Here is a 26810-nt window from a genome sequence, read left to right as displayed (position 1 = left end):
TTGAAATTTGAATTTCAACCTAACGGGCTGCGTTGAAACAACCCAATAAATGTTCCGAATAACCCAACAGAACGACCCAATATTTTTAACCCAGCTATTGGGTACACAAAATAACCCAACGTTTTTTAGAGTGTATAATAAATAGAACAAACAATTATGATTTGCAAATATTAAAATATACACATTAAATTTAAAACATGCGTGCACATACATACATTAAAAACATACACAGATGTGGCAAAATAAAAGTAAACAAACATACTTATTAAAAAGGCTGTACATAAATTAAAAACGTACATAGATGTTCCTACACACACACAAAAAACTATATGACATACAGTATACACATTCAAAATCTATCTGTACAGTGTATAAATTTAGTACAATAAAAATTAAATATGCTTATTAAAACAGGCTATAGCCTACTGTACACATTGTGTTATAAACACCTTAATATGGTGTTTGGCTGATGATCAGTAACATTGAAAACAAAGCTTTTAAGGAGGTGGCAATGTATCGAAGGAACTCCTCCAGGAATATATTATAGACAGCATGCTGTAAAAACTCCCAAATGGGAGCAGAAGGCTTTGGGTAGTTAATGTCATAGATGTAGAATATTTTGAAGCACACATCCACTGCTTGAAGTATGGTCTCCTTTTCAATTGCCTCCCCGTTGAAAATGATGAAAACTTGGGAGGAGTTCTCTTTGTCCCCAAGCATCAAGATGTGTGGATCCTGGCTTGTCTCACTAATTAGGTAATGCACCATATTAGTTCCAACCTTAAAAGATAAATATACTTTAGTTGGCATATATAGTGACAAACATTCTATGGATTCAATATATTTATTTACATGTCCATAATAAACAGCATTTCTGTGTTTCTGATTGATTCCAGCATTAGAAATGAGTGGATGATTTATTTATTTTTAATCAGGGTACTCCCAGGATCCTCCAACTTAAAGTCAAGGCTTTTAAAGACCTTTTTAATACCATTTCAAATGAAATGTTAATTTTGGCGGCCATTTTTGATTTAGTCTTAGTCTTCACCCTCAGACGAAAATGCTTATTGGTCTTAATCACATTTGAGTCATTCTGTTTTTTTTTATAGTTTTAGTTGACAGTTACTTTAGGTAGTTATTTTATATGTAGTCTTTAGACAGAAAATGTCATAATTATTCTCTCTAGGCCAATTCAATTAAGCTTATGAGAAATGATTGACATTGCACTCTTCAGCAGTAGCACTTGTGCAGTTCTACATAATTATCCCTTTTCCTAAGTTCCGTGGTTCTCCAATTTTGCCATTAGAGTGCCAAACCCCTGAACCCCCTCTCTTCCACTTAGACTGTAATCACACCTTTTCCATTAAGTGACAATATTTGCCCCCTTTAATCGATATTTCCATTTCATTTTTTAACCTTTACAATACCTTTTAAAAAAGAAATAATGATTTAAATAAAACAATGTTCATTAAATATGCAATGTTAAAAAACATTAAAATCGCCAGTAGGTGGCAGTAACTCGCTATCCTTATGATTCATTCATTGAATCTCACAATTCGTTCAAAGCCACATATTTCATTGCGAAATAGAGCAATAAGCCTGACAATGCTGTTTTAACTGCAGTACATCACTTAATGCTACTTTTTTTTTTACTGTTGTATAAAATCAATCTCACATTTGAAATCGTGTGGATATTCGGGAAAAATTGCATTCTTGCTCTAATAATATGATCAACATTAAAAACACTGCTGGATATCAGTCTGCAGTTGGATAGCAGATTTAGTCGCACAAACAGCGCAAAAGCGGCTCTTGACAGAACACAGACCCTCTTGATGGAGGCCAGAGCAACCAGGAGCGCTGTCTTCATAGACAGGAATTTAAGCTCGACTGATTGCAGTGGCTCAAACGGAGCACTCCTCAGGGCAGTTAGAACCACTGAGAGGTCCCAAGAGGGAACAAGAGGAGGGCGAGGCGGATTTAGTCTCCTCGCTCCTCTCAGGAACCTGATGACCAGGTCGTGCTTCCCCACCGACTTACCTTCGATGAGGTCATGGTGTGCGGCAATAGCGGCAACATAGACCTTCAGGGTGGAGGGAGACAGCCTTCGCTCCAGCCCCTGTTGAAGGAAGGAAAGCACAACGCTGATCGAGCATCTCCGGGGGTCTTCTCGCTGAGAAGAGCACCAGCTGACGAAGAGGTTCAACTTCAACGCATAGACATGTCTCGTGGACGACGCCCTAGCGGAAGTGATGGTAGCCACCACCGCTGGTGGTAGGGAACTCAAACCTGCCTCGTCCCGTCGAGGAGCCACACGTGGAGGTTCCAGAGATCGGGACGAGGGTGCCATAGGGTGCCCCGTCCCTGAGAAAGAAGGTTTTTCCTCAGAGGGATCGGCCAGGGAGGTGCTGTCGCGAGGAGTACTAGTTCGGGGAACCAGGTCCGGTTGGGCCAGTAAGGGGCAACCAGGATGACCTGCTCCTCGTCCTCCCTGACCTTGCGCAAGGTCTGCGCAAGAAGGCTCACTGGGGGAAACGCATACTTGCGGCCCTGCGGCCAGCTGTGCGCTAGAGCATCCGTGCCGAGCGTGCCCTCGGTCAGGGAATAAAACTGGGCGCAATGGGTCGAGTCGTGGGAGGCAAACAGATCTATCTGTGCGTCCCCTAACTGGTCCCAAATCAGCTGGACCGACTGGGGATGGAGTCGCCATTCTCCAGGGAGTGGCTGAAGCCGTGAGAGCTCGTCGGCTGCACAGTTCAGCGCTCCGGGAATGCAAATGGCTCGAAGCGACCTCAGATGCTTCTGACTCCATAGGAAGAGGTGGCGGGCGAGTTGTGACATACAGCGCGAGCGTAGACCACCTTGACGGTTGATGTACGCTACTGTGGCGGTATTGTCTGATCGGACTAGTACGTGTTGACCCCTGAGCAGCGCCCGGAAGCGGTGCAGGGCAAGGCGTACTGCCAACAACTCGAGGCAATTGACATGCCATAGCCGCTGGGGTCCTGTCCAGGAGCCCGCAGCAGAATGTCCATTGCACATGGCGCCCCAGCCCGTGGTGGAGGCATCTGTTGAGACAATAACATGCCGGGAAGCTCGTTCCAGAGGGACACCTGCCCTGAGAAAACTGAGGTTCGACCACGGGGTGAAGAACTGACGGCAGGTCGGAGTAACTGGTACTCGGAGCGTGCCGTGTTGCCATGCCCACCTCGGGACTCGGTCGCGAAGCCAAAGCTGAAGCGGTCTCATATGAAGCAATCCGAGCGGCGTGACCGTGGCTGCAGATGCCATATGCCCCAGGAGCCTCTGAAAGAGTTTCAGTGGAACCGCACTCCTGCCCTTGAATTGTCTCAGGCAAGTCAGCAGTGACTGCGCGCGCTCGCTCGTAAGCTGCGAGCTAGGTGCCGAAGCACTAGGTCCCTGTGTTCGCAAACCTGATCTCGAGAGTGAGCTAGGATCAGCCAGTCGTCGATATAACTCAGGATGCGAACCCCGTGTTCCCGAAGGGGAACAAGGGCAGCCTCGACGACCTTCGTGAAGATGCGAGGAGACAGGGCTAGCCCGAAAGGGAGAACCGCGTACTGGTATGCCTGCCCCTCGAAAGCAAACCGTAGGAACGGTCTGTGTCGAGGAAGAATGGAGACATGAAAGTAGGCGTCCTTCAGGTCGATCGCTGCAAACCAATCCTGGGGCCGTATGCATTCGAAATCGCGTTTTGGCGGTGAGCATCTTGAACGGCATCCTGTGAAGGGAGCGGTTCAGCACGCGCAAGTCCAGGATTGGCCGTAACCCACCGGTTTTCTTGGGGACAATGAAGTAGGGGCTGTAGAAGCCGGACCTCATCTCGGCTGGAGGGACAGTCTCGATTGCACCCTTTGCCAGCAGGGTGGCAATCTCTGCTCTCATGATGGGGGCATTGCCACCGACCAAAGTGGAGTGGACTCCCCTGAAGCGGGGAGGAGACCGTGCGAACTGAATCGCATAGCCGAGCCTGATGGTTCGCGCGATCCAGCGGGACAGACGGGGAAGCTCTAACCAGGCTCCCAGGAACTGAACCAGCGGGACCATGCGAACCACAGGCGTCCCCCCGGAGGGGCAGCGAAGGGGAGTAACTGGCCCAGACGTGGACGGCATAGCGGCCCGGTGTGGGGTCACAGTTAGCAACCGCGCCCTGGCAGAGGGGGCCAGGGGAGGACCAGGCTGGTCGTCCCGCGGGGGCCTACTCTGCCAGGGGTCTGGCGACAGAGGGGGAAAGGGCGAAGCGGTCCGTGGACGGCACGCCGTGTCAACCGCCTCTGGGACAGAGGGGGGGGGAGGAGAGCACGGCTTGTGGGAGGCGCTCTGTGTCGCCCGAGAACTCTGTGAGCTCAGGGAAGAGGGGATTGTTTCTGTCTTTAACCACATTAGGGTGCTGCCCACCCGTGGGTGAGCAGCGGGAAGTGGAGAACAAAAGATTCTCCCCCGGCCCTCCACCGGGGGAAGGAGTGGTCCTGCTACCACCTCCTGAGAAACAACCATCATCCCTGAGCAGCCCGTCTCAGGAGCGCCGCTTGGCCCGGCGTTTAGCGGGGGGCAGGGCAGGAGAGGGCTGAGGCGCCTTCTTGCGTCTTCCTCCGCGACCGGCCCTGGGTGGAGGCTGCTGCGTGGTCCGGGCGGGAGGGGCGGGAGCCGCATGAGGGCACCCTCGGCGGGAAACAGGTCGAGGCGTCTGCCCGGCCGGCTGGGTGGAGGCAGCAGTGGGCCGGCGGGGCAGAATGTGTTTGATGGCCTCGGTCTGTTTCTGGGCAGTTGAAAACTGTTGGGCAAAATCTTCAACTGCGCCGCCGAAGAGGCCGGCCTCTCCCACATGTCAGCCAGGTTCAGCCACAGATGTCTCTCCTGGACCACAGCTGTGGACATCACCAGACCCAGGGAGCGCGCGGTAACCTTCGTCGCCCGGAGAGCAAGGTCGGTAGCGGCGCGCAGCTCATCAAAGAGCCCTGGGTCTGTCCTACCCTCGTGCATGTCTCTGAGCATCTGGGCCTGGTAGACCTGCAGAGTGGCCATAGCATGCAGTGAAGCAGCCGCCTGTCCCGCCGCTCTGTAAGACTTCGCCACCAGGGTCGACGAAAATCTACAGGCTTTGGATCGGTGCTTAGGCTCGCCCCGAGAAGAAGCACTCTGAGGACATAGTTGCATGGCAACAGAGCGTTCAACCGGGGGAAGCCCAGTGTACCCACGGGCAGCTGCCTCATCGAGGGGAGAAAAGGCGGATGAGACCGTCGAGCGGTCCCGAGAAGACAGGGGGGTCTTCCAGGACTTCAAGATCTCATCATGCACATCCGGGAAGAAAGTTATTGGGGTTTGCCGAGGACAAGGGTCGGCAGCCTTACCCAAAAACCAATTGTCCAGCCGCGAGCGCTCAGGACAGGGTGGAGGCCTCCACTCAAGTCCAATGCTCGCGGCTGCCCGGGAAAGCATGGCCGTCATCTCTGGATCAGACTCGAGCACAGCCGTATGCAAACCGGAAGGTGGCAGCTGTGACGAGCCCTCACTTCCAGAAGACTCAAACCCGCCTAGTGATGCTGCAACAGACATGGCATCTTCCTCTGTAGCTTCAACTGAAACACGCGGGCCACCAGAGGGTAGACCCGCGGGAATCAGCAGTTCGCTAGTGGGCACCGTCATTGAAGAGGGGGGCTGGGGTCGCGGACACATAGTCGGCGCCTTGTTCCAGACCGTAACCCACAGGTCACCCTGGCCACCAGCCGCAGGGCGGGGGGTGGATGAGGGGACTCTCACTCTTCACGGAGTCTCGACCGTAATGACGCGATGGTCATGTTCCCACAGAGAGAACATGAGTCATCCACGAGCGCTGCTCTAGCATGATCAATGCCCAAACATAGTATGCAACGTTCGTGCCCATCAGAGTCCGATACCAATCTGCCGCAACCAGAAGTACATGGGCGAGACATCTTTAAAAAGACGTGCCACGTGTAAGCTCTTTTTGTGAGAGAAAACTCAAGTGTTGAAGCACCCGGGAGAAACGCAACGACTGGCAGACCACTGCAACAGATCAGCAGGAAGCACGCTCTCGCCGTAGATCGCCGTCACACCAACACTCGAGGTACTCGTTTGTAAAGCTGAAAATTCAGAGATGGCTTGTGGAGAGAAGAATACACTTGGCTCCGAAGCGAAAACATATCTGCTTGCTGCCGGCTTCCTCCTTTTATACCCACGAGGTGGGGCGGAGTTACGCCATGCAAATTCCGCAGACCTATGGCATTTCTTTGCCATTGGCTCGTTTTGTAATACTCGAAGTTGATAGGCTTTCTAAGCGAAACCCCATTCGTCGTCATCCGACGTAACTCGGAGTGACAAAGAAAGGGAACTCCAGCTTGTCTGTGTTTTCAGATTATCCACGCTTCTTCAGCAGTGTAGAGAGAGCGCGCACATGGATGCCAAATACTATTGAAAAGACCGGGTAGAAAATTTGTTCTTTTAACAGAAAAGCTCTGATTTGGGGTTTAAATTACTGAATTCTGGCATTTGTGGCCACAGCGGATTAAACCGACACTTTCCCATTTCAGACAACAAACTAGGCTAGGTTACTATCTTGTTCTGTACCTCACTTGTCTAGTAACCATAGAAACGAGTGCGCACGCTATCGCTTTTTCTGCTATGACGTGGAGCGCGAGGTGCACTCAACCTGTATGAATTTTGAATTAGCCTACATTAGAAACAGTTAATTTTGTTATGGTATGAACTTAATCCTGGTAAAGGCAAAAAAATATATAAGACCTTTGTAATGAAATCCAAGACTTTGTATACCAAATTCAAGGCTTAAGGCCTTAATTTGAGATTATCAAATTTAAATCAAATTTGTTAATGGCGTTTTGGAACATCAGAGCATTATGTTTGTTCAGAACATTTAACTGCAGATTGTTTTGGAAATAAGGCAAAACATACTAATAATTTGTTTTGTGAATACATTACATTTAATCATTTAGCAGACGCTTTTATCCAAAACATTACACTTTTGTGCAAAATATTATATGAACAATATAAATGAACCTCAAATTATATATATATATATATATATATATATATATATATATATATATATATATATATATATATATATATATAAGCCAGTTAACGGCTGATGTTGCAGTGTTGCTTTTACTTACTGGTTTAATGTCAATGAAGCTGCGCTTCATTTCAGCATAAGTTGGACGGACCATTTTCCCATCTGTGCGGTATGGCGATGACGGCAGAACAGCAGGAAGGGTTTTAAATGCAACTTCACCACGAACATCTTGAACGACAAGTTTACAGAAAGAATGTTTACAGTTTAAAAAAAACAGTGGATCAAATCAAGTCTCACCCTACTTTTTTCTTGTTTAAATAATTACAGTATTCCTGAAGAAATTTACCTTTTTTATTCAATAACATGCCAGAAAGAGTGTGCTCAACATAGATATTTAGATACTAAAAGTAATTTTTGGAAATTTCATATAAGTGATATGAAACTATAATTTGGTCAACAGATCTGAAACTACCTGTGCAGAGACTATGGTATACTTTATGATATTTTAATAGGATGTCCTACCATTTGACAATGTTTCCAGACTTTTGAGAAGGACATCAGCAGCCTTGGGTTCTTTTCTTGCAAAAAGTAAAACCCGGTCAGTGAAGACAGGAGCCCAAAACTCATAAAGGCGGTCTGCATTGTCAGGGAATAAAACTCCAAAGTCCTGTGATATCTAAACAAAAACATTAAATTGCAAATTTTTTGCAAGATTACAAGTAACAATAGAATGAAGGATTTTACTTTTCTAAACTATGTAGGATTTCTACTACAGGCCAAGACAGCCCTTCAGTAAATTCCCTAAAATGCAAATAATTATACTCACCATTCCAGGAAAATCGTTAAGTCTGGGATATTCTCTGTTTATTTCCTCAACAGTTTTTGTACCTGAGGATCGAATGCAGCACGATGAGGTGCTTTACGTTTCATTAACTCCTCGACTTGGCTGTGGGGGCTTCTGTTGTTCTTTAGCCACTCAATCATGGTGTGAAGTTCAGTCAAAGATGACTCAGACTCTACAGCAGATAAAACACACTAAAATTGGCGGAAAACATCTGGAAAAAACTTGAGGGATAATTAACTATCTTAGTGTTTCCCAAACCTGGTTCTGGGGTACCCTTAGCACTGCAAATGTCTTCTCTCTCTCTGATTAAAAACCGATTCAGATTATCAGCTTTTTAGGCACACACCAATTAAATTAACAATTAACAACAACAAAAAAAAAAAACATGTCATCATTTACTAACCTAAAAAACAGTTCTGGCCCTTGTTTATGACTGTCAGAACCATGTTGGAAGTTGTAAACATATAGGCAAGTAATTTAGGAAGCTAAAATTTAGGATGTAAATGACTGAATTTGCTTATTTGAGTATCCATCCGATTCAAGCACTTGTAGCCATAAGAGCATTGCTTCAGTTTTGAGGACTTTATTAGATAATCATCAAGTGTTCTAAAATAGAAGCAAATAAACCGAGAGACTATACATGTAATATAGGCCTACATTTATGTAATTTTAATGCTCTGATCTTTACAGATATTTAAAGATGGCCATTATATATATATTTATTATAATAAACTTGTAGGCTATTGCAGTATATTAAATCGTTTTTTGACCTAATTATTTTGCACTGAAATGACACACTCGATTCTGTCGGCTATGACCAAACCAAGCTCTCGCGCTTAAAATGTATTGGTTTTCTGTGGTGACCGACGGACACGGTCAATCCTTTCTTGGCCTTTTTTATCATCTGAAAGTGTATGTTCAGCTCTTTCAATGGGTTGTCTCAGTTCTTTTTTAGCACTAACGATCACGGAGATATTCAAGCAGTTTAGCCCTATAGATTTCGTGTTCTACTTTGTGCTCACTTTCTTTGAAAATAAGTCAGTTACCAATTGTTTCCCTTCATTTTGTTTTCTTTCTTTCTCCTGTCTTTCTTTCTTTTTTGGAGGCCTGATGTGGCTTTCTTTGAGAAAGACATTTCTACAGCAGAAGTTTGCGCTGCACCAGATCCTCAACTAACTAACATAATCAAAATGCGTGCAGATGGACTAAACCATTTGGCGCATTAGCAAGGGGTGGGACCGTTACACCTTAGATAGTCTTTACTTTTTTGTATATATACAGGGTCCGTAATTAACTTTTTGGCTCACCTGCCACGGGGACTGGTAGATGAAAAAATCCACCAGCCAAGCATATTTTTTACCTGCCAAAATAATAAACAGCCTTTTTGTGGCACATATACATTCCTTTTTACTGATTAATAGTATCAGTTAAACGGTTTAAAAGTAAAAAAAATTTTTTATAATATATAGCATAGCCTATATATATATATATATATATATATATATATATATATATATATATATATATATATATATATATATTGTTTGTTTTCTGCATGGTCAAGTAATGCAATTAATATCACTGGCGAAGCAAACATCCACAAGCAAATGAAAGGCTCTTTCCGAAGTTGGCCACTCTAGCGAGACGTTATCTCTGTATTCCCAGGACATCTGTGCCATCGGAGACCCAGACTAACCCCACATCATGTAGACATGTTACTTTTTAAAGTAAAAACTAGACAAGCTGTGGATTGAAGTAGGCCTGCAATTTTTATTTTACAAAAAAAACGTAGTCTGATGTAGCGCAGCGAAAGTGAGTGGGAGTGATTGACAGCTAATATTAACCAATCTAAAATCTGCTTTAAAGTTAAGAACGTAAGGATGAAATTTGATTGGATGCAATCGTTGGATAGAATGATGGTCCGGCCACCGCGTATCAGCGCACATAAGGTACACACTGAAGTAATTTGCGAACGTTTTGCAGAGAAATAAAAACAGGTCGCACCACAACCATTATTTGCACTCGCAAAAATGCTCCCAAATATATTTTTAGGTCGCACAGATTAAATTTCAGGAGCATATACGACCAAAATGGTCGCAATTTCGAGCCTTGCCCTTCAAAAATGCACTTGTTTCGGACAATCATAAAACCTAGTTCTAACCTGGCAGTGGAAAACTTGATCGGGAAGAGGAATTCTGTGATGGCTGTGGATGGCTGTGCTGTCTCTGACTGTGTGGGGCTCTAAGACGTTTCCTCACATTGCGTAGTCTTTCTTCCAGGTAACCTGTTGCAGGGTGACGATAACGACCAGGTGTATACCATGACTCCTGCAACAAAGAAATATAAATAAATCACTCTTATGAAAAAAACTGGGGACTGATACTCTTTATCAGCTCTCGATTATCTTCTAATCAGAATCAGCACAACTTACATATCCATGTCCCTCGTTGTTCTTCAGTTCACTGACACTAAGTGCTTTCAAAACTTGGTCAGGAACAACAACATAGGCAAAGTAATGACAACTGAAACAAACTGTTGTCCATCTCTGAACTATTAGCTTCACTTTTTCATCAAGAGTGACTATTTTCTTAATACACCCAAACTGAGCATCTCCATCTGTAGTGCAGGACATGAAAACAGTCATACCTGGCCTATATACTGTGCCATTAACCTTGACCCATGAGGGGATATAAACCTCACTGGAACGGGGAAAATCTTCCAAGCTACCAGTAATATCTTGAACACCCTCGACTGACTGAAGAACAGACTTTTGACCTGAACCAATCTCAATCTCCTTCTTGAACAACCTGCCTGTCAACAGCTGAAAACACAGCATCATTTGGTGCCTGTATGCCATGGTTTTTGTGACATTTTTAAAATTACAAGTGACATGGCTTAGTCTTTTAAAAAAGCTATGTTTAGCTTCAAATCGCATAGTCCAGAAGTTGACAAGTGGGCCTATCTTTCTGAAAGTAGATGGATAGTGAACCATGAAATGGTGTTTTGGTCTTAAATGCAAGTGAGGGAACAACTCTAGGAATAGTGTATGATGGTCTTGAATGAGACTTCGGAGGTATATTGTGGCCTCAGCAGTCATGGATGGGGAAAATATCATTTCCATACAAGACAACAGTAGAAGCAGCAGTTCCCAGTACTTGTTGCCATGTGGTATTAAGTCACCTATTAGAAGGGGAAGAAATCGCAACAGACACCACATTTGTGCTGCAGTCTGACGCATGGCACTGTTGTGGTTCCTGAGTTCATGACTTGGCAGGACTGATGGTTTATTGCACCTATCAACAAAACCATAGTCAAAGCTTGTTAACCTGTAATTTACTGTATCCAGACTAATGTGGCCTTCAGCTACAAGTTCAGACAGCACTAGTTTCACCTCCAGAGGGCCAACACCCTCCAAAATATCATGCATTATATCAGGTGTAACATTGTCAACAACACTGAAGAATGCAAGCTCATCTAGGATACATCTCCGTTTTAAGCCAGTTTCTGTAGGATTGTTAGTCTGTAAATCCTGACTATAATTCAGTGCATTGCGCAGCAAATTTGGATTCTCTGTTGTCTGGCTGTGGAGAACTGGTTTGTGAATTTTGCACAAACGACAGACACTATTTGCTACTAAACTTTCTGAAAAACCAAGAAGAGAATTCAGGGCAAGATTGTCCCCACACACTTGTGCAACACCAACTTTTATGGTACCACTGAATTGATCAGTCTCAATTTGAATACCATTTTGTTCTAAATCCCTCAAATCTTTAACTATGCATTCAAGAACTGCATCAATGCCATATGTCTTGACGTCATCTGACTTGTATACCGCCAACAGAAAGCATGGTGACAATGAAGACAGCAGCTCAGGTGGTAGACATCTCATTTGGAAGTAAATTAGCCCCAGTTTGTGAATTGAAGTCTTGAAACCGATGGGATTTACAATTTCACAATCATCGTTATACAGGGACAGCGGAATGGAGAGATCTTTTGAAAACAAGTGGCTGGTTTTGTACTGCTCATCATCAATGTAATCAATGAGGGCACCATCTTTATTTTGCTTCTGAGAAAGGATTTTTTCCATGGTACCTGGACTTTCTAGTATTTTTTAAAGGACAGGCTGCAAAGGAACATATTGAAAGGTGTCCTGGACTGCTATCTGTCTCACACCACCAGTCAGTGCATCCAAACGCTGCACATATGAAATGCCTGGAAAATGCTTAGTCTCTGGCTTAATGAAAAACCCTGTTTGAGAAAAATATTTCATCGGTTTAAAGTCTGAATCCAGGTCCAAAAATGGTTCAGCAGCTCTCTCAAAGTGATTATTTAAGGTAGTGACATCGGGGTGATCTGAGTGACCAAGTCGATGCAAAAGAGCCATTGTCTTGGTCTGCAAGTTTCCTACAATATCAGTGATCAAAGAAGATGTTTGCTTCACCATGTAATTAATTGCAGAATAAGTTTGATTTGATTGGGCTTTAGGCTTTGCAAGGAAGCATGCCACTCTGTAGGTTATATCTTCCTTTGCTAAATCACCCCAGTCCTCAGTTTCCTCATCACCCCCAAAATCATCAAGTGTTGTTGATATAGGCCTAGTCATGTTTTCTGATGGTGAGAGTGTATGAATATGTTGGTTGTGCAAATATGTATCTGTTGTAGATAATACTGTTTGACAAATGTGTTCTTTTAATATGTGTCTCTTATATGACCATAAGTAATTGAATGTTCTGTTATTGCCTTATTGCACTTAAAACATTTCAGCAAACATGCAGCCATTGTTTAGCTAGTGTAAACTTACTCCCAAAAATTCCGAATGAAATTTCTTGAATTTAACCCTGAGACCAATTCGCGGAATTAGCGCAGCAATGCTCGCGTCATCCAGTAGCATAAAGCTATCTTCATCAACTTCTTCCTCTGTGTTAAGATGAAGCAGAAAAAGAATAATTTAGTCAATGAAAAGTAAACTAGTCTTAATTATTTATTTTTTTACATTAAATCTAATTAATTTGAATAGTGCTTTTTCACAATGCGTATTGTTTCAATGCAGATTTGCAGAAAGTCATAGACTCAGTTTAACAGACACAAATTAAGCCAGGATTAGGCTTTAGGTAAATTAGGACACCTAAGTAAATTTTATACACGTGCCTTAAAAAAAAAAAACATTACTGGTGTGCATCTTGAGACAAACCAATAGCAGTAACAAATTTTAAGATTTTTTTTTTTTTAAGGTTGGGCAATATGACAGTATCCTCTGAATTTAGATCAAGCCATACCTACTCTATTTAGTGTTGTCTAGAACATATCAGTGACTTGGGCAAATAGGGAACCTGTTCATTAACATTAACAAACAAAAACTTGATATATATATATATATATATATATATATATATATATATATATATATATATGTATTTGTGGCGAACAGGACGGCCGAGGGACGTGAGAGAACGGCGCGAGGCCGGTGGTGCGATTGATAATGAGCAACACCTGTGAGCACACCGGTCGCGCATCTCTCACGGAGGAGCGGAAGCATAAAGGGGGAGCGACGACGTTGATGATCGAGAGAGGAACAGGCCTGTATTTTAGTTGAGTTTTGGTTTTTGTTTTTTATTTTAGCCAGCAGTCGTCCGCGAGGGGCTGCTGGCCGTTATGTTTATTTTGGGTAAGCCAGCAGTCGTCCGCAAAGGGCTGCTGGCGGTATTTTAGTTTGTTTATTTTATTTTAAATAAAGTATGTTTAAATGTTCGCCGGTTCCCGCCTCCTTCTTCCCTGAACATTGCTACACTGGTGCCGAAACCCGGGAAGAGGGAGGAACGCGCTGTCAGAGAGTCCTCGCCGCTTTGGGGAATCCGCGGTGCCATCGAGCATGGTGCGCGAGTCGCCGCCGCTCGCGTGGGCCGGAGCCTGCTGCCATCCGCCGAACGAGGGGAGGAGCAGGGAGCGGGGGACTCGCGGCCATGGACACTCGAGGCGGTGCGCTGGAGTGAGTTGCCGGTGGGACGGTCAAGCTCGCTGCCGGCCGCCTGGGAGTTGGAGGGGCGGCTGCCGTCCGGGAGGGAGAGGAGGAGTCGCCGCCGCTCGCCGTGGGCCGGAGCCTGCTGCCGTCCACCAGGAAAAGGGGAGGGGCAGGGAGCGGGGGACTCCTAACGTCTGCCCAAGGCACCCGAGGAGCCGTCGCCGCCCACCGGGCGGCGGAGGAGCATCGAGCCGTCCACCGAGGGCTACCCAGCGTCACCGCCAGGCACCGCTGAGGAGATCGCCTAGCTGGTGGGGGACCAGATGGCAGCGCATTGTGGGAACCGGACCAATATTTTTTTTTTTCCTCTCTCTCGATCTGTCGCTCCTCATGCTTCCGTCTCCGTTTCCCTCGGCTTATCGGTCCATACCCCCCAGGGATCGCCGCCGCCAGGGGGAGTGGGCACAGGCTCGTGGGTACCCCCCAGCCTGTGAGGGGCGATGGGGGTATGTGGCGAACAGGACGGCCGAGGGACGTGAGAGAACGGCGCGAGGCCGGTGGTGCGATTGATAATGAGCAACACCTGTGAGCACACCGGTCTCGCATCTCTCACGGAGGAGCGGAAGCATAAAGGGGGACTGACGACGTTGATGATCGAGAGAGGAACAGGCCTGTATTTTAGTTGAGTTTTGGTTTTTGTATTTGTGTTTTATTTTAGCCAGCAGTCGTCCGCGAGGGGCTGCTGGCCGTTATGTTTATTTTGGGTAAGCCAGCAGTCGTCCGCGAGGGGCTGCTGGCGGTATTTTAGTTTGTTTATTTTATTTTAAATAAAGTATGTTTAAATGTTCGCCGGTTCCCGCCTCCTTCCCTGAACATTGCTACAGTATATAAAAACATGCATCAATAAATGAAATAGATTAACTTACCTTGAAATGTTTCTATTAAATTGCAGAGGTTCCACCGTTCTAGTTTGTCCCTAACAAATGAATCCATTTATCTAAAACATAAGTAAAAATACGTTTAGTACAAAACATCTAATACAAATGCAAAATTGTCATAGCATATACTATAATTAAACATCAGTTTCAAACTCATTCTGATGGTAAACTGACCTAACTCACCTATACAAACATGATGGTTAACTGACCTGGGGGGTATTGCACAAAAACAAGATAAGGGATTAAGCTGGGATTTTCCAGTTATCCTGGCTGAATTTAGCCCTGACTCTGTTGCATGAAGGGAGGCTAAATTAATCTACATTAAGTTACTATGGAGATTTACACTTTGCAGCTAGCCTGCTCTGGAGCAGGCTAACAACCAGGCTAAGATTAATCTTAGTGATTTATCGGCTAGTTCCTCCCTAAATCCTACTAGATATTAATGTTTTAGTCACTTCATGGTCCTGCATTAAAATACTAGATATACGGTCATTCATCTAAGTATACGTACTGCTATTTTAGTTATTATTGAAAACTGCTGTTTATTTCACTTTCAGAGGTTTGATGAATATATATATTATTCAAGATTTAAAGTGTTTATTGGCATACACCTGCAGTGAGGAAAGCAGATTTTCCTGAGCAATTATAACTTTGCTGTCCACATTAAATGTCAACACAATGCAAAAGAACTATACTATACAATATGAGAAATAGAATATAGACTATGTATATCTATGCAAGTATAGAGTAGAAATGTACAGTTGAATGAGAAAAAATATCAATATATTATAGGCTATTTTATTGCAGTTGATAAGATAATAATGGCTCATTAAGTTGTAAATGTGGTTTCAATTAAGTATGTAACGAGGTCAATATGTAGTATATATAGACTAAAGATTAGTTTTTCCTATTCACAATGGCTTGCCCTTTGTTGGATGATGTAGTTGATGAGGAGGTTTTAATACTCAGACGAGCATTCAGGCATGAAAGAGTCTTCCGAGATAGGGCAGACCCATTGGCCTTTTCAGACGAATATCTGACTGAGAGGTACAGATTCTCAGGTGCTGGCATCAGATATTTGTGTAGGCTGCTGGGTCCAAACATACAGCACAGGACAGCACGGAGCCATGCTCTCACTGTCCCACAGATGGTGTGCGTAGCACTGCGATTCTTGGCAAGTGGCATGTTTCTGTATTCTGTCGGTGATGCAGAAAACCTCAATAAAGCCACTATTTGCCGCACAATAAGAAATGTAAGTCTGGCATTGAAATCTCTTGTGCACATATTTATCGCCTTCCCTGGGCACAGATGATTCATCCACATCAAGGAGGAGTTCTACAAGATTGCAGGTAACACGAACAACCGATTACAACAAAATCTTACATTAGCACAGTCTATGACACATTATTTTGTGTTACAGATTTTCCTAATGTAATTGGAACAATGGATTGCACCCATATTCGTATCCAACGCCCCTCAGGGGCACATGAGGGAGATTATGTTAACAGGAAATCCTTCCACAGTGTCAATGTTCAGGTAAGAATGAGTTATGCTTACTGTTAGCTACATAATAATTCTGTGCATTAAATGACCTTAATAGGCTATAATATATATTTACAGATGATCTGTGATGCTGACTGCCTTATCACAAATTTAGAGGCAGAGTGGCCTGGCGCAGTCCATGACTCCAGAATCTTTCGTGCCAGTAGAATTTACCAGAGACTCTCTCTAGGTAAGCCACCCCATTTTATTTTTTTAAGCACCTTAAACATCAAGAGTACAGTACTTGTAAGAATTATGTTTTGTATTTCATAGGTGAGTTCTCTGGTGTGCTCCTGGGGGACAAAGGCTATGCCTGTGAGACATTTCTGATGACTCCCCTTACAGACCCCCAAACCCCAGCACAGCAAGCTTCCAACCATGCCCATGCCAAAACCAGGGCTCGAATTGAAATGACCTTCGGCCTCCTGAAATCACGATTTCAGTGCTTGCACCACCTGAGGATCCCCCAGACAGAGTATGTGACGTGACTGTTGCCTGCACAGTGCTGCACAATATTGCCTGCCTAAGAAAAGAAAGTGCTCCCAGAGTTGCTTTGGATGTTGATTGGGACAACGCTGCAATTTTTCCAGATAACAGAAATGGTAGACTTTTTAGAGAACAATACATTGCAAATTATTTCAGCTAATTTAGTTTTGATTTAGCCCATCCCTTAATAAAGGATAATGTAGGCTATAAAACTTTTTCACGTGTAGATGCATTTTATTTGGCATCGGTAGCACGCACTGTGGTTATCTTCCCACATTCTAGTTCCACTTAGCTGGATCAATAACTATAAAGTGTACTTGAAATTCATACAAAAAAAAGTTACAAGACCACAATGGTTTTGGAATATATTTATTTTATTATTTTGCTGTTATCACTTGTCAGCTTGGAGCATTGGAGAGAAAAAATTATGATGATTAATACATTGTGTTACAGTCATGGTTACAGTATGAACTGAAGTCACTTACAGGTGAAACTCGAAAAATTAGAATATCGTGCAAAAGTTATGATTTTGATGATTATGGCTTACAGCTTATGAAAAATCCAAATTCAAAATCTCAGAAAATTTGAATATTACATGAAATCAATAAAAAAAAGAATTTTAAATACAGAAATGTCGGCCCTCTGAAAAGTTTGATCATGTATATAGTTATATACACTAAATGTATTAGTTTCACCTTTTAATTTGAATTACTGAAATACATGAACTTTTGCACCATATTCTAATTTTTCGAGTTTCACCTGTACTTCTCTTTCTACTTTCTGGATGTCCAGTTCTATGTCACGAGGACTGCTGCGTGAGGAAACTTCAGGAGACGAAAAGCAGGTTAACAGTCTTTAATGAAACAAGGCAGAGCCGCAACGGCCGATAAACAGAAACAATCCCAAAATATTCTTGAAGGAACAGAGAAGCGCACGCGGATGTCTCGTAGGCTGGTGGTGAGTGGGCAAAGGAGAACTGATGAAGCGCAGATCCCTCACACGTCCTCTGGACCTTACTCAGGTAACCGCTCAGAACTGGTATAGATGCAGGTAGATCTCAGACAACTGGACTAGACTGAACAGAACATTCGACAAGAGAAATCATCAGCGGTACGAACATGACGGTCAACAATAATCCGACAAACTAGAGAGAAACACGAGAGACTAGAAATAGAGAGTAGCTAATGATAGAAAATAGAGAACAGGTGCGATAATGAGAGAATGAGAAACAGCTGGGGAAGATAAGTAGTAAGTGAGAGCGGACTAGAGGGAACAGAGACAGAGAATGACCAGAAGAGGGAGACAGAGACCAATAAAACACGAGAAGAGAACCAGGATCATGACAGTACCCCTCCCCTCAAAGTGCGCCCCCTGGCGCACTCAAAGAGGAAGACTGACGGGAGCGATAGAAATCGTCGATGAGCGAGCGGTCCAGGACATCCCGGGCGGGAATCCAGCTTCTCTCCTCAGGGCCATAACCCTCCCAGTCAACTAAAAACTGATGGCCACGACCACGAGGACGGACATCAAGGATCTTACGGACCCGGTAGACAGGGGAACCCTCGACACGAACCGGAGGGTTAACTGGGCGGGGGGGTGGGCGAACAACAGGCTTGAGAGAAGAGACATGAAACACGGGGTGAACACGGCGGAGATTGGATGGCAGTCTGAGTCTCATAGAGACAGGGCTAAGGACCTGAATTATGCGATAGGGTCCAATAAATTTGGGGGCCAGTTTACGAGACGGATACTGGAGAGGAAGATTGGCGGTGGAAAGCCACACCCTTTGACCAATGACATAACGGGGACTCTTGGTACGGCGTTTGTTAGCGGACCGACGAGTGATGGAGCGAGACTTTAAAAGAGCGGATCTCACAGTCTTCCAGGTTCGTTTGCAGCGTTGGATAAACCCATTAACAGATGGAACGTTAGATTCAGGACTCGAGGAAGGAAAAAGAGGGGGTTGGTACCCTAAACAGCTCTGAAAAGGAGATAATCCGGTGGCGGACGAGGGAGCGGAATTGAACGCGTACTCTGCCCACGGGAGTTGCTCAGACCAAGAGGCAGGGTTGCGGTAAGCGAGACTTCGCAGAATACGGCCAATGGTCTGATTAGCGCGTTCAGCTTGTCCATTGGTCTGGGGGTGATAACCCGAGGAAAGGCTGACCGTGGCTCCGATGAGGCGACAGAACTCTTTCCAAAACAGGGAAGCGAACTGTGGACCTCTATCGGATACGATATTCTCAGGAAGGCCATGGATCTTAAAAATGTGATCAACAACAATTTGGGCGGTCTCTTTGGCGGAGGGAAGCTTAGGAAGAGAGACGAAGCGAGCGGCTTTAGAAAATCGATCGACGACCGTAAGAATTACAGTCTTTCCACCCGAAGGAGGAAGTCCTGTAATAAAATCAAGTCCAATCTGAGCCCACGGACGTGAAGGAACGGGCAACGGTCTAAGGAGACCAGCGGGAGGTCTATTACTAACCTTGGTCTGAGCACAGACAGGACACGCCGCAATGAAACGACGGATATCACGTTCCCGAGTGGGCCACCAAAATCTTTGCGACACAGACGTAATAGTACCCCTAACCCCAGGGTGAGCAAAAAGCTTGGAGGAGTGACCCCACTGGAGAACGGCACGACGAGCGGAGGGAGGAACGAATAATGACCCTTTAGGGCAGCCACGGGGAGTTATGGCGTGAGGAAGCGCGCGCTTAACGATTCGTTCAATTCCCCAAGTAACAGCCCCTGCCACTCGTTCCTGGGGAAGGATAGACTCGACGGGTGACGTCTTGGGAGAGGAGAATTGACGAGACAGCGCGTCAGGCTTTAAATTCTTTGAACCCGGGCGGTAGGAGAGAGTGAAATCGAAACGAGTAAAGAATAGAGACCAACGAGCCTGACGAGCGTTGAGTCTCTTAGCAGATTGGATGTACTCAAGGTTTCGGTGGTCAGTCCAGACCACGAACGGAAAGGAAGACCCCTCCAGCCATTGGCGCCACTCTCCCAGGGCTAATCGGACGGCGAGAAGTTCGCGATTACCCACGTCATAGTTTCGTTCAGACGGAGAGAGACGACGAGAAAAGAAAGCGCAAGGATGGATCCTCTCGTCAGCGGAAGACTGCTGCGAGAGGATTGCTCCTACTCCTACCTCCGAAGCATCGACCTCGACAATGAAAGGCTTAGAAGTGTCAGGGGTGACGAGAACCGGCGCGGTCGTAAACAATGTCTTAGGACGATCAAAGGCGGTCTGAGCTGCGTTACTCCAGACAAAACGAGATTTGACCGAGGTTAGAGCGGTTAATGGGGCAACTACCTGACTAAAGTTCTTAATAAACCTTCGGTAGAAGTTCGCGAACCCTAAAAAACGTTGGAGCGCAATACGGGAGTCAGGTGTGGGCCAATCGGTGACCGCGCGAACCTTAGCAGGATCCATACTGATGCCCTGAGCCGAGATGACGGAGCCGAGAAAACTAACAGACGGAGCATGAAACGTGCATTTCTCAGCCTTGACGAACAATTTGTTCTCTAAAAGTCGTTGGAGGACTCGACGAACCTGCTGCACATGAACCTGTAAAGACGGAGAGAAAATCAAAATGTCATCAAGGTAGACGAAGACAAACACGTTTAGCATGTCTCGTAGAACGTCATTGACCAAAGCTTGAAATACGGCGGGGGCGTTGACCAGGCCGAACGGTAAAACCCGGTACTCAAAGTGGCCCAGCGGAGTATTAAAAGCGGTCTTCCATTCGTCACCCTCCTTGATGCGAACTAAATGATACGCGTTGCGAAGATCCAGTTTTGTGAAGTAGTTAGCGCCCTGCAAGATTTCAAAGGCTGATGACATAAGTGGCAAGGGGTAGCGGTTCTTGACAGTTATGTCATTCAAGCCTCTGTAATCGATGCAGGGGCGTAACGAGCCGTCCTTCTTCTTCACAAAAAAGAATCCTGCACCGGCTGGAGAGGAAGAAGGAACTATGGTACCAGCGTCTAAGGATTCAGAGAGATACTTCTCTAACGCCTGACGCTCCGGGACGGAGAGAGAATAAAGCCTTCCCCGGGGGGGAGTGGTTCCAGAAAGAAGCTCGATGCTGCAGTCATACGGACGATGAGGAGGAAGGGATGCCGCCCGGGATCGACTGAAGACCGCTCGCAAATCATGGTACTCCTCAGGGACTCCTAACAAATCACCTGGTTCCTCCTGAAAAACAGAGACAGAAGACACAGGAAACACAGCGGACACCAAACACTTAGCATGACACGAAAGATTCCATGACAAAATAGAATTCTTAGACCAGTTAATCTGAGGGTTATGTTCCACCAGCCACGGATGACCCAGCACCACAGGTATATTAGGGGAGTGAAACACCAGCAAAGAAATGGTCTCGCGGTGATTACCGGATACGGTGAGACTCAAGGGGGCAGTAGCGCGGTGAACCCTGGCGAGAACCCGTCTATCCAAGGCGAAAACAGTGGTGGGATCCTGAAGCTCAATAAGGGGAACGCCATGCTTAAGGGCCCAGGTCTCATCAATAAAATTTCCCTCGGAACCAGAGTCAATAAGAGCCTGACAGTCTATAGAAGAGTCGGGCCAGCGGAGATGAACAGAAAAAATAGTCCGTGAAGGAGGCGGAGGGCTTAGAGAGGATGCGCTCACCAGTAACCCTCGTTCTACTGGGGAGCTCTGTCTTTTAAAGGGCAGGAAGAGGCGAAATGGTTGTTAGCGCTGCAATAAAGACACAGACGGTTTGTAATACGGCGCTGGCGTTCAGAAGCAGAGATCCGGATTCCACCCAGCTGCATAGGCTCCTGGTCCGCTGCAGGTGCAGATGAAGAGGCACCGAAAGAAGCTGGGAAGGAAGGGAGGACCGCTGGACGTGCTCGTCGACGCAGCTCAAAACGTTCCTCCACACGTAAGGCCAAATCAATGAGAGGGTTGAGGAAGGTGGGTATTTCACGAGCCAGAACCTCATCCCTGATCTCGGCGTTTAGCCCTTCGACAAAGCGCGCTACCAGTGCGGGCTCGTTCCAGCCACAAGAAGTGGAGAGCGTGCGGAATTCCACAGAGAAGTCGGCGACAGAGCGTCTTCCCTGGCGCAGAGAGGATAACTGACGAGAAGCCTCCGATCCCCGTACCGAACGGTCGAACACTCGTAACATATCAGCCTTAAAAAGGGAATAGCTGTTGAGGCAGATGGCATCGGAATTCCAGATCGCCGTTCCCCACTCACGAGCCCGTCCCTTGAGAAGTGAGATGATGTAGGCTATGCGAGTCCGTTCTTCAGAATAAGTGTGTGGCTGAAGCGAAAACACAACTTCACATTGGGTTAAAAACGACATGCACTCGGTAGGCTCACCCGCATAGCAGGGGGGATTATTCACTCGTGGCTCAGAAGCGGAGGGACCAGAAGACCGGACCGGGTCTGTTCGGAGAAAGTGAAACTGCTGAGATAGGTCAGATATCTGGGAAGACAGGGTCTCAACAGCCTGACGAGCGGCGGCGAGTTCCTCCTCGTGTCTCCCCAGCATGGCTCCCTGGATCTCAATCGCGTTCTGAATGGGTCGTTCATCAGCTGGATCCATGTTGGTCGGATTATTCTGTCACGAGGACTGCTGCGTGAGGAAACTTCAGGAGACGAAAAGCAGGTTAACAGTCTTTAATGAAACAAGGCAGAGCCGCAACGGCCGATAAACAGAAACAATCCCAAAATATTCTTGAAGGAACAGAGAAGCGCACGCGGATGTCTCGTGGGCTGGTGGTGAGTGGGCAAAGGAGAACTGATGAAGCGCAGATCCCTCACACGTCCTCTGGACCTTACTCAGGTAACCGCTCAGAACTGGTATAGATGCAGGTAGATCTCAGACAACTGGACTAGACTGAACAGAACATTCGACAAGAGAAATCATCAGCGGTACGAACATGACGGTCAACAATAATCCGACAAACTAGAGAGAAACACGAGAGACTAGAAATAGAGAGTAGCTAATGATAGAAAATAGAGAACAGGTGCGATAATGAGAGAATGAGAAACAGCTGGGGAAGATAAGTAGTAAGTGAGAGCGGACTAGAGGGAACAGAGACAGAGAATGACCAGAAGAGGGAGACAGAGACCAATAAAACACGAGAAGAGAACCAGGATCATGACATTCTAGTTTGGCTCTAGTGGCCAGACATGTTTGTTCTTTAAGAGGAATAGATAGATACAAATGATAAAATAGATTAGATGGATCAAAATAGAGCAAATTATCTGATTATAGATTACATCAAGTCAATTAGAAACAAAACCTACATACAAATAGATAAGAGTAAAAAGATTAAACAGATTATAGACATAAAATAAACTAAATAGATCAAATAGATGCACATAGTGGGTAAGTGTTTGCAATTATTCTTCATGTTAAATGCATGTCCAATGGTCACATTTAAGGCAAAGTATACAATTATTTTTTTAAATGACAAGTAACTCCTTGAATTGTAATTATGAGGGTTTAAGTGGAGCACTGGTTATTTGGACCACTTAAGCATTCAATCGGTCCACTATTGTTTGCCAGGCATTCTCTCTTTTTTTATTACAGCAGCTGTATTGCCTTTTTTACATATTATATGTTTCACTTCTTCATACGTTTCCATAAGAAGCTGTTGCTCATTAGGCGACAAGTATGCCGCACGGGTTTTGTCCATTTTTTTCATCGGTGATTCTGTGATCGATTTCGTGATCTTTTTAAGAATGCCGCGAACGTGAATTTATCCAAACTATATAAACCTGGCTTGACATATCCTCGCGTTCTCATCCTGGCTCGGCAAACATGCAACGGATTAAGCCAGGATGCACTGATTAAACTTGGTCAAGCCGCGACTGATCTGTTATCCTGGCTTTCTTAATTCTATTTTTGTGCAATACCTCCCAGAACCCACAAACGTCTGTTATAGCTATGCATGTTTACATATCACCAGAGGGTTGTTTCATAAAAGCCGCTTAGAAAAGCGGGGATTAAAGTCCAAAACCTGACTTGAATGAGCCGAGCTAAACATCCGCGCTTAAATTGGTTCCATAACAGTAAGTTGAGGATCATGTGATCTTACTAATTTGAGTCAGGTTTAAATAGTCTAGATAATTGCGCGTGCACGCCATTGTTTAAAAGTCCTGAGAAGTCGAGCATGGGTCAATCGATTTACTGTGGGCTACCATGGCAACAATAGGAAAAGATAGAACAGCGATGTTCACAGCAACGGAACAGCGTTTGCTATTGGAAACATATGAAGAATTTAAAGATGTCATCACCAAAAAAGGCAATACAGCGGCAATAAATAAAGCAAGAGAGAAAGGTTGGCAGGAAATTGCTGATCGTCTCAATACGTAAGTAGCGGTGTAAACTATTTAAAATACTTTATCAACATGTGTGTTTTATTGTCATTATTCCTTCCTGACTAACTGATTTCCTCCTTCCTTAGGCATTGTAAGCCTAAGTACATTATAGCAGTAATGTCATGTAGAGGTACTTGTGCTACTGTAATGGTGCATTTTGGTACAAAAATATATATTTTTTTCTATCAAGATTCTGTATGCTTTATGGATCCACCAGACATCATGTTGCCTGTGAGTATGAGACCTTTTAAATCAGTCATGTAAGCTAATGAGTTTAACTGAGTTTAATCAGTGGTCACAGGGAGAAGGCCCATCAGTTGAGGAGGATAAGGAGACTGTGTCTGTATGTTCAAGGAGGCCTGAGGTACACACAGGTTCCATGCTATACTGTATTGAATATTAAAAAGTGTACTTGTGTGATAAAATGATCATAATCTGATTTCAGGATGCTGACACTGTTCTAGAGTCCTCTCAGTCTGGGACCACATGTGACAAAGTGAGTATTAAGAAATGAAAACAATGTGACAAGAGTATTCAATGAAATAACTTAAAATCTATGTTGCTACAGAACCCAGAAAACATAAAAGGAGTGTATAAACGCTACGTCCTTATACAAATGGAAGCGATTGATATCGACATCCAGTATAAAAAACGGAAGATGAGGAAGTTGGAGCTGGAAATTCAACAGCTACAGAAAAATGCAAGTAGAACTACCCTTTAAAAAACCAAACCCCCCCCCCAAAAAAAACATTACCTTTTTGATCACTTCCCACAACATTTATTTGTGTGTTTTCACCCCTAACAGGCAGATTCACTCTGAATAAAGACAAATTACATTAAATACTTTGACTTCTGTGTGTTTATTCAACTAAGGAGAAAGTTGAGGGGCCAGTGGAAAATTGTAAAGGCTACACATGGTTTAGACCATATTAAGCAAAATCATTATTTGCATATGTGTCTCATATAAGTCTGCCTGTATCGTTTTCTTCCAATACTGCTTCATTGCCCCAGTCTTCCTCTTGAACCATCATTGGTTGCCTCTCTCTCCTCAGACAAGCAATGTTATGGAGCACTACACAAGCAACTACAATGTCACATGCCCTAGGTGGAGTCCCTCTGAGGTGCTTCAGGCACTGAAACCTTGACTTTATCAGCCCAAATGCCATCTCAATACGACATCTTGTGCGTGCATGGGCAATGTTGTAGCGGTGCTGTTCCTCTGTCTGGGGCTCCTGATAGGGAGTCAAGAGGTAAGGCAGGCATGGGTATCCCTTGTCTCCCAGCAAAACTCCTGAGAATTCTCCTGCATATTCAGAATGAATGAATATATATAGATATATAATGTAGTATTTTTTTCTTCTTTTTTTTAGGACTTTTTGCGATTAAGTGATTACTAGCATACCTCTTGCTAGTTGCTGGTAGAGAGATGAGGCTCCAAAGATTCTGGAGTCATGCACAGAGCCTGGCCATTTGTCTCTACATTTGTGATGATGCAATCTGCATCACTTATCATCTAAAATAAATTAAACCTGTAGGTCACTACATTTTAATTGCAATGAACTAAACACTGGTGCTCAGCTTAGTACAGAACACTCAGTGCTAGAGCATAGCCTTCAATATCAACTCAGTGGGATCATACCTGTACATTAATGCTGTGTACTGATTTCCTATTCACAAAGTCCGCTTCATGTGGACCAGACGGACACTTATTACACACATGGGTGCAGTCCAATGCACCGATAACATTTGGGAAACCTAGGAAAATTATTTGTTTGTTTTAAATATGTCCCATGTAAAATCAACAGTCAAGAAATATTTCCATGTTTTATAGATATTTGAACTTCATAGCTATTCCATGAAAGGCATGTTTAATGGTACGAATAGCTTTGTTGCCAGGGAATGTGATGAACACATTGAGTAGTCTTTTTAAAGAAAGGTACACAGTTAGTACAGAGCGTCAAACTGATGCTTTGCTGATATTCTCTGCATCTCCAACTGTGTACAAAAATGTTCCACTGGCAAAAAAGCGAAACGCAATGCACAGTCTGTGGGACTGTGAGCGCTCTGTTGCGGCGTGTATTATTTGCAATGTATGGGTTTAGTAATCTACAAATATATGCAATCCCATCTCTTGAGAACCCATATCGCTCATACAGGTAGCTGTCATTAAAAGCCAATGGGTCTGACCTGTCTCTGAAAGTTCTCTCTCTTTGAAATGCCCTCCGCAAGACTATAGCCCCCTCATCCACCACCTCATCTATGAAAGGACACGCCATGGTTAAGTTTGGAAACGAGTTCAGCTCCCTATTTATATACTTTTAATTAATTAATTACCAAACTCATTAACCAAACTCACCAATTAAACACACAAGTTTTGAACATTTCTTAGTGTATTTATACCTTATAATTTCTTACATTTATTAGTAAAGTACATTTCCGTCTTTATTTATTTATTTAATTTTTTTTATTTATTAATAGTGGTTAAGTAAAATAAAATGACATTGAAATACCAGCAGGTGATTATAAATGGTATGCTCGTTAAGCCTGAACTCAGACTTAGCCTGACAGTTAGCCTGCCCCGGACCAGGTTAATTTGCCAGCATAAGTT

The 26810-nt window shown here is 44.6% G+C and overlaps 1 protein-coding gene, 1 long non-coding RNA gene and 1 pseudogene across 2 annotated transcripts in view; 2 read left to right on the top strand and 1 right to left on the bottom strand.

Annotated features, from left to right (window-relative positions):
- The window catches only part of mtap (methylthioadenosine phosphorylase), a 210291-nt gene that overhangs the window by 135012 nt on the left and 48469 nt on the right, over positions 1–26810 (top strand). The gene's annotated exons all lie outside the window — the stretch shown is intronic.
- LOC143740175 (uncharacterized) lies at positions 440–10767 on the bottom strand (annotated as a pseudogene).
- LOC143740152 (uncharacterized) lies at positions 16275–16799 on the top strand. Its single transcript, XR_013204775.1, has 3 exons — positions 16275–16343; positions 16428–16539; positions 16623–16799. It is a non-coding gene; the product is annotated as an uncharacterized LOC143740152 (long non-coding RNA).

Source organism: Siphateles boraxobius, unplaced genomic scaffold (genome assembly GCF_051911475.1).
Source record: "Siphateles boraxobius isolate OS27281-9 unplaced genomic scaffold, OSU_SipBor_1 17, whole genome shotgun sequence".
Classification (NCBI taxonomy): domain Eukaryota; kingdom Metazoa; phylum Chordata; class Actinopteri; order Cypriniformes; family Leuciscidae; genus Siphateles; species Siphateles boraxobius.
This window is presented reverse-complemented; position numbering and strand designations above follow the sequence as displayed.